Below are 9,672 nucleotides of genomic sequence, written 5' to 3'. Positions count from 1 at the left end.
AGCTCCTCCTCCTGGATTCACACCATTCTTCCGCTTCAACCTCCCGAGTAGCTGGGAGTGCAGGTGCCCGCCACCACGCCTGGCTAATTTTTTGTACTTTTAGTAGAGACGGAGTTTTGCCGTGTTAGACAGGATGGTCTCGATCTCCAGATCTCGTGATCCGCCTGCCTCAGCTTCCCGAAGTGCTGGGATTACAGGCGTGAGCCACCGCACCCGGCCGGTAATTTTCTAACATGAATATGAAGACCTTTATTTTCACATGTTCACTTTCGCCCTCTCTATACATGAGCAAGATCTATTACGTCTCCTCTGAGTGTATGCTCAGGCTGAACATCCACTAGACATAATTGCTCCCTCTTAAAACAGTAAAACAGATCTCTGCTTTACAATGTATTCCCAAATGAAGAAGATCTGGTCCAGCCGTGGCAAGGAATTATAGATATGTTGTCCTGGGAGAGGCACTTGGACGCTAATGTTTTGCATAGTTTAAAATATTGTATAAATGCAATACTATGTAATTATTGTGTACCCTTCGATCTTCACTCAACGTATTTAGAGAGTTATTTATGCAGATATAGTGCTTAGGCATATCTAAATATGTAGTCAAAGTATAAAGATATGTTTGGGGGTAATAAACACCAAATTCATAATGGTGTTTTCTCTGGGAGGAGTAGGTATGTGGAAGGTGTTTCAACTCTATGATGCTGTACTTTAAAGATGGACCATGAATATATGGATTTTCTTTAGGATGTCTTTGGAAATGATTTAAAACTTATAGAAAAGTTACAAGGATAAGAATAGCACATAGAGCGCCCATATTGCCTTTACTGTAATTTATCTATTGTTAAAATTTCATTCCAATTGCCTTAACATTTGAACTCATGCACTAGAGTACTCTCTCTTGTGAGTTATTTCTTGCTCTATCTGCCCACTCTCCCCTCAACACACTGTGGGGAAAAGAAAGAGATCAGACTGCTACTGTGTCTGTATAGAAAGAGGTAGACATAAGAGACTCCATTTTGTTCTGTATTTGAGATGCTGTTAATCTGTGACCCTACCCCCAACCTTGTCCATGCAAGAGACATGTGCTGTGGTGACTCAAGGTTTAACGGATTTTGGGCTGTGCAGGGGGTGCTTTGTCAAACAAGTGCCTGAAAGCAGTATGCTTGTGAAAAGTCATCACCATTCTCTTAATCTCAAGTACCCAGGGACACATAACACTGCCAAAGGTCACAGGAAAGCTAGGTATTGTCCAAGGTTTCTCCCCATATGATAGTCTGAAATATGGCCTGGTGGGAAGAGAAACACCTGATCGTCCCCCAGCCTGACACCCGTGAAGGGTCTGTGCTGAGGATGATTAATATAAGAGGAAAGAAGGCCTCTTGACAGTTGAGATAGAAAAAAGTATCTGTCTCCTGCCTGTCCCCGGGCAATGGAACATCTGGGTGTAAAACCCGATTGTATATTCTGTTTACTGACAAAGGAGAAAACCACCTTAGGGCGAAAGGTGGGACTTGCTAGTGCAATGCTGCTCTTTATGCACCAAAAGGGTTTATGGAGATGTTTACATATACAGACACAGCACTTTTCCTTAAACTTATATCACAGAGATCTTTATTCATATGTCTTAGTGGATCCTATTATCCTGCCACTTCCCTTTTTCTAAGATGGTAAAGATAATGATCAATAAATACTGAGGGAACTCAGAGACCACGAGTCCTCTGTATGCTGAGCGCTGGTACACTGGGCCCACTTTTTCTTTCTCTATACTTTGTCTCTGTGTCTCGTTTCTTTTCTCAAGTCTCTGGTTCCACCTAACGAGAAACGCCCACAGGTGTGGAGGGCAGGCCACCCCTTCACACACAAATTTTTTCTTAGCCCTGTGAGTGCAGGTTGCATACATCATGACATTTACTTCTAAACCATTCAGTGTGGTTTTTTTTCTAAGAATAAAGATACCTCCTTACATAACTAGAAAATGTTTAAATCTAATTTCCCATGTGTATTTTCATTTTGTCAATGTACCAATAACATTCTTTAAGAGCTTTTTACCTCCAGTCAGGATTCATTCTAGGATCAGACATTTAATTTGTTGTCATTTTTCTTAATCTTAATCTTATTTAATGTGGTGCATTTCACCACCTTTTTAATTGAGGTAAAATTCATATACTGTAAAATTAATGACTTTAAGATGATTAATTCATGGAATTTAATACCTTCACAATATTTTATAAGCTACCACTTGTATCTAGTTACAGAATATATTTATGACTTCAAAATAAAACCTCATACTCTTTAAGCAGCTATTCACCATTCCTGTCTCCTCCCAGCATCTAGAAACTACCAATCAACTTTCTGTCTCTATAGATTTACTTATGCTAATTATTTCACATAAATTGATTATGTACTATCTCGATTCTTTCACTTAGCATAATGTTTTTGAAGATTATCTATGTTGTAGCACATCAGTACTTCATTCCATTTTCTGGCTGACACATTTGTTTTTTCATTCATATATTGTATGATGGATCAACATTCAATGAAATGACCAAATTTTATAGAATAATCAACTTTTAATTTCTAATGTTTAATGAACACTAAAATAATCCTGAACACCTTCCCTAATTTATAGATGTTTCCTTTGTGTTAGTGGATGATTCCTTGAAAAAAATAATTTGAGTTTTTTTTGTTTGTTTTATTGTTTTAAATTTGAACTTTTAGATGCAGTGGGTATGTATACAGCTTTTTTATTTTGGTATACTGCATGATGCTGAAGTTTGGGTTACAAAAGTACAAGAAACTTATTTCCCGTCTGTTGGTATATTCTGGTTTCATTGTTGTTTTCCAGAAAACAATTGTTAACTGCCTTGTTTCCACAATATTTCAATTTACATATTCTGTGTGTTTCTTTAAACAAGAAAAGAAAAATACATACATCCCTCACCGATTTCCACATATACATATTCTCACTTCACAATGTGGTAAAGTGTCATATTTGGAAATTTACTTCTTAGACAACAACTAAGTATATTATCATCTTCTTGGCAGACAAGAATAAAATATCTCAATTCTGATAAGACTATGCCTTGAAGTGATGACATATTCCCCAGAGAGAAGCAGACAGATGAAAGGGGAAGAGGGAGACAGAGCGTCTTTTTCAGTAAGGCGATACTTTACTACTTGAGCAAATTTCTCCTGTTGAATACCTTATGCACTGCTGACCTTATTTGTTTGGTTTTCAGGCTATAAACCAACGGATTAAGTACAGGAGTCAAGAAGAGGAAGAGATCGGCCATGGTGACATGGAGAAGAGGAGATGTGAATTTACCAAACCTATGAATTAGGGCCAGCACAATGAGTGACACATAGAAAAGGAAGAGAGTGAAGACGTGGAAAACACAAGTAATAAGTGCCTTGAGCTGACCACTTTTGCAGGCAATACCCAGCACTCTTTTCAAAATCAAGGTGTATGAAATGAAAATGAAGACAGAATCAATTGCAAAGGAGCAGATGACAAGGGACAACCCATAGATCATGTTGACTCTGACAGGACCACAGGCCAGCTTCATTACATCAGGGTGATAGCAGTAGCAGTGGGATAGAATGACATCTTTGCAGAAGGGCAGTCGCTTGAGCAGGATTGGCAAGTACCATCACCATCACAGTCCTAATCACAGCTGTCAGCCCCATCTGAATAATCCTGGCAGGAGTTAAAATCACGGTGTAGTGCAGAGGGTGGCGAATAGCTCCAAACCGATCAAAAGCCATGGCCAGCAGGATGGCTGACTCAATCTCCCTGTGATGCAGGAGGAAGACATTGAGTACTGTAGGTAGAGTTGACAAAGACAGACCCAAATCTGTAGTTGCCAGCATGGACAGGAAGAGGTACTGAGGCTCATGAAGACTGGAGGTAGTTTTGATGACAAAGAGGATGGTGCAGTTTCCTAGGATGGCAATGAGGTACATGACACACAGGGGCGTAGAAATCCATATTGTACAGACTCCAGTCCACGGATGTCTGTTAGAAGAAGAATGTGTGGCTGAAACCAGCTATTGTTTATAGGTCCCATATGCAAATGTCTTGAAATGTAACCCAGGTAAGCTTCCAAATGTTTCTATTTGTACAAATAAAATCTAACTTTTAAGATAGTGATAGCTAATACGTCTAACTCTCCTGGGGCAGCATTTACCCTAGGCAATTTACATCAAGGAATTTATCCTTAAAAAGTTTCAACACTATTGGAATAACTATCTAGTGTTTGGTCAATAGATAACTGCTGGTAAAATGTAAGAGCTAGTGGAATTACATTGGCCAAGAACACTCAATCATTAATCTAGTGAAAAGGAAAATTAAGTACATAATTTTCTCTCTTATCCAAGTTCTCAGAAAAAAAATTATTCTCAGAACATATTTTCTGTCTTGATAACTTATTCAGATTACATTCTTATCTGCATTTACTTTCATCTTTGGTGAACTTTCAAAAGACTTTCCAGCACTTTCTTTGGCATCAACATCGTATTTAAGGATCTGGAAGCATGAGTATTTTTCTTGGTATTTCTAACTGTGGAAATAAAGTGTGAAATATTTCAACAACCCATATAAAACTCAAGTCGTACTTTCCAACTTCATGGGATACTAATCATTTTTAAAATAAATTTCTAGTTTAGTTAATGCTTTGTTTTTAAAGGATGTGCTGATATTTTCAAAGGAAGCTGCTCATCAAAATATAACAGAGTGATAAATCACTGAAGTGGGTGTTGATATTACTTTTCCACTGGATCTAAAATAGTATTCATCATCACTGGCCATCAGAGAAATGCAAATCAAAATCACAATGAAATACCATCTCATACCAGTTAGAATGGTGATCTGGCAATCATTAAAAAGTCCAGAAACAACAGGTGCTGGACAGGATGTGGAGAAATAGGAACACTTTCACACTGTTGGTGGGACTATAAACTAGTTCAACCATTGTGGAAGATGGTGTGGCGATTCCTCAAGGATCTAGAACTAGAAATACCATTTGACCCAGCCAACCCATTACTGGGTATATACCCAAAGGATTATAAATCATGCTGCTATAAAGATATATGCACACGTATGTTTATTGCGGTACTATTCACAATAGCAAAGACTTGGAATCAACCCAAATGTTCATCAATGATAGACTTGATTAAGGAAATATAGCACATATACACCATGGAGCACATATACATATATATGTGCAATATATATGAGCATGTATACAATATAGCACATATACACCATATACTATGCAGCCATAAAAAAGGATGAGTTCATGTTCTTTGTAGGGACATGGATGCAGCTGGAAACCATCATTCTGAACAAACTATCGCAAGGACAGAAAACCAAACACTGCATGTTCTCACTCATAGGTGGGAATTGAACAATAAGAACACTTGGACACAGGGTGGGGAACATCACACACTGGGGCCTGTCGTGTGGTGGGGGAACGTGGGAGGTATAGTAATAGCAGATATACCTAATGTAAATGATGAGTTAATGGGTGCAGCACACCAACATGGCACATGTATACATATGCAACAAACCCGCACATTGTGCACATGTACTCTAGAACTTAAAGTGTAATAAAAAAAAAAAAAGAGAGAAAAAGAAAATTAAGGGACAGATTATGCAAAAAAAAAATCAACAAATAATTTCTTGAAAAAATTTGAAATATATCCATTTCAAAATATATCTTAGTTAACATTAAATACCTTGGTAACTGTCTTAAAAATCTCATGATTAGAGAAAATGGTGTTAAGTCATATCTTTATCCTACAAAGAAGGTAGGAGGACACCTGTGACTGGCTGAATACATTAAAATTTACATATTCTGTTTAAAATTACAAAATGTCATGCAAAAACAGGAAATACTGATTCGGCTACATTTGGAAACAAGGATGGAGTAGGAACAAAGGTAATAAAACTGAGTTAAACTCTTACCTAGAAGAGCATGAAATCCAAGCAAATATCTTTTGTAAAATCATATACTTTAAAAATATACACCAAAATAAAAACACCAGAAGAAAATTTGAACAGAAATTAATGCAGGACTCTTTCTCAGAAAAAGAGCTAACAGCAGGGAGGACTGGAACAAGAGATTATTCTTTTTTTTTTTTTTTACTCTCAGCCAAAATTAGAACTTCTGTATTGTTTTAAAACCATGTAAATATTAAATGAAACGAAATAATCTTTCCATAAATGTTAATATATCTTTAAAACACAGACCCCAGAGGACTCATAATTTGTATATTTCCATCTATTGATGTGTAGACCTATGCTTGTTTAGTCTTCCATTCATACATTACTGGCACTGAATGTTTACTACAACCTACTACATTCTTTCATTATATGACTAGTAAGGAGAATTTTACAAAACATGTCCTTTTAGAGGAGGAAGAGTCACAATGAACATGTATAGCCCTTAATAAGGAGGTCAACTTCTTAGGGAGTTAGGATACTAAGTGAAAGAATTTTTCAGCTGTACATGTGGAGTATCAGAGTCATTCATGTTTTTTAAAAAACAGAAAAACAAGAAAGTTATTGTGAATAATACAGTAGAACATCCAATCCCACCATAAACACTGCCCACGCAGTCACTGAACACATTGCTTTTTGCAATACTAAGAAAACTCTCTTCTAAACATAAACGTCTTATTCACCATAATATATCATGTATGTCTTTTAAGCAGAAACATAGAATATGCTACAGATTCATATATGCACACATAACCAGCTCTCCCTTGGCTTCAACTTTCTTCCAGAATATCTTGGAATTCACTCTTTGGAATTCACTTCTTTGTATCCATCTTTCCCTTCTTTTACTTTTTTAAATCACTGTTGCAATTGCTGCAACCACTATCAGCATCAAGACCACCATCAAGAATACTGCAACAACTAATGTAAAAGTCAAACGTGTACTTAGTCCATATTGTTGTGTGCTTCATTTTTAAATATGCTTTGTGCCTATATTTTTGTTCCTTTTCAATAAGAATGTCTTTTTTCAATTAATTTAATTTTTTACTCACTCTCTAGTAAGATTGGTTGTTTTATTACACTAGATGTATTACTAGATATATTACTCATTCTCACATAAAGATGTGTATATACCTTTTAATATATTCTCAACTGTGGTCATGCTTCATCGTAGCCAATAGTAATTTAAAACCACACTTAAAAGACACTTTGTATTCAACAATCTATAAAAATGATCCAATGCCTATTTTAAATCCCCAGAATTTATCCAGCCATCAAATCCCCACTGAATGTATTGCTTAATTCCTCTTTATGAATAATGACACATATAATTTCATATTATCTTCCAACTGTTTTCCCTTACTAAATTTGACTTTTAAGTACCTTTCATGTTGAGATTTCACCCTTCACGTATCTGCATAAGGATAGTTCACCTCTGTTTGGAAAAGAAGGCACATGGCAAATATTGTTTAAACAAATAAATTAATAGTTTAGAGATTCCTACCACAGCCTATAGTTGGTAATCTCCAGCAAAGGCATAAAACTTACTAGTAATCCAGGATTCATTTTAAACTTTTAGGTATAGAAAGTTTTGGGGGTCGTTATTACCCAGCAGGGCTCACTTAGAATTCAAGAGTAGGTGCTATTATCTTGAAAGTTGGGGAAGAAAAGTGTATCATCCTATGTAAATATTAATTCTAGTATTTGTCAACTGGCTCAATTTCCAGGTATTCTCATCCTAATTTACTTTTATCTTGTTGTGGGTTACCCATTCCATTAAGAAATATATCCTACAGATTATTCCTGTATATCACAAAGACATTTAACTGTTTCAGTTAGCATGTCCCACTTCCAAATTCACCCCTAATCACTTTAAGATGTATAATTTCTCCTTTCTGCCCCAGAGCCCTCAATTGAGTATCTCCTAAAAACAATGCCTCATCCCTATTATTTTAGTGAAAATAAAGTAGAGTTACTCCACATAGTGTACAATCTTCTCTCCATGAAACCAGCACCATCTAAAAAAAACTAACAAGAGAATTCAGCAGCACAGTTCTGCTCTTTCAGTCTCACCCTCCTTGGCATTGGCAGGGAGTGGATAGACTCCTATAAGATGTCAGAAACTTCTTATAGAGGCACCTGCATCACAGCAGAGTTATTTATTGCAATAAATAGAGAATTGTGGATGGAAGGTGGCTAGAGGAAGATTATCAAAATAGTCCCATGAGATATTAATTTAAATACTATTTACACACAGTGTCACAAAAAGCAATAACTTGGAACTAAAACCATGGCAAATTTGCTTTTCTTAATACCCTAAAGTCCTTTTAATTAATCACACATTCATGCCTGAGAGCAGCTGAATCCTTACTGTTCAACACAAACACTTGATGAGATTTTCTTTATATGTGATTGTTCCTGATACTTGGTTTGGGTTTTTTTTTTTTTTTTTTTTTTTTTTTTTTTTTTTTTAGGTGAATCCTTTTGAGATATGATTCTCTACTTTTCTCTGAGAAGTTGAGTGTTGGAAACCATCTCCTTCATTACCATTGTAATAGATTCCCATTATTATGATATTGTTTCAGAACATTGCGATGTTGTAGATTTTTTGAGAGGTGTACTGCCATATATGACAGTCTGAGTTAGTGTGGCCTCAGTAAAGTTGTTTTTTTTTTTTTTTTTTCTTCAGATTTTCTCCTCTTTTCTTCCTGTAAAGCTGTTGCCTATAACTTTTGCCCACTCTTTTCAAAATTTTACTGTATCTTTCTTCCTCTCTTTTGAATGTTTCAATGGTAAAATATTGCAGGCATCCAAATGCCTAATACAATGACTGGTATAGAGAAGGCATTCAACCTATACTTGATCAATGTAGAATGAATGGACAGGGACTTCTGCTGTCTGACAAGATGCAGTAAGAGGATTAGAATTTACCTTTCCATCTAAAACAATGAAAATAATTAGACAAAATATATGCAGCAACGATTTCCAAGATATTTAGTATCTAGCAATGAAGGACCATGATCTCTTAGAGACAAAAAAATAATAAATAAACTAGGTCCTATAACTGCTGCAGCTGATTGCTTTGAGATAATTTGTAGACCGTGGTAAATGCAGAGGAAACCCAGATAGAGTCTGTGAACTACCTGAGTTAAAAAATTATTGCTGAGAATTCCAGGAGACCAAAGTATCTAGAGTTCATGGCACTGGAGAAGAGACAGATGCACAAGAAAGGTACTACTCAGGCTTTGGCTGTCCTCACCATCCTTCCTATTTATAGTACATTCAGAATCCTCCCTGCCAAGCTGACACCCCCTGCCATGTTCCCATGTAATCATTTTTATGTTGTCTTGTCTGTGCATCACTTGCCAGGAAACAACTTGCAGGGATGTTCTCCTCATATGATCAGGTTCTCACACCCTTCTCTGGTGATGCCCACTACCAACGCCATACACGCCAGTATAGACGTCTACATTGCCGCACTTCAACTGTTTGTTTTAGGACTAAATAATTCAGAATGGAAAGGAAAACTAAAGGGGTAGGTAGACTGAAGAGAAACAAATGCAGAATAGGGAGGTGAAGAGTCAGCTGCGTTCACATTAAATTCAATATGTTTAATTTTTCTGCCCAATTATCTGTGAGGTTGATTTTTAAAATTACAAAATCCTCAAAAT

At 36.4% G+C, this 9,672-nt stretch overlaps 1 pseudogene; it reads right to left on the bottom strand.

Annotated features, from left to right (window-relative positions):
- Window positions 1–3,176: 3,176 nt before the first annotated feature.
- LOC102115790 (olfactory receptor 51G2-like) lies at window positions 3,177–4,070 on the bottom strand (annotated as a pseudogene).
- Window positions 4,071–9,672: the final 5,602 nt, after the last annotated feature.

Source organism: Macaca fascicularis, chromosome 14 (genome assembly GCF_037993035.2).
Source record: "Macaca fascicularis isolate 582-1 chromosome 14, T2T-MFA8v1.1".
Taxonomy (NCBI): Eukaryota; Metazoa; Chordata; class Mammalia; order Primates; family Cercopithecidae; genus Macaca; species Macaca fascicularis.
Note: the sequence above shows the minus strand (reverse complement) of the source record. Positions and strands in the feature narration are given on the sequence as shown.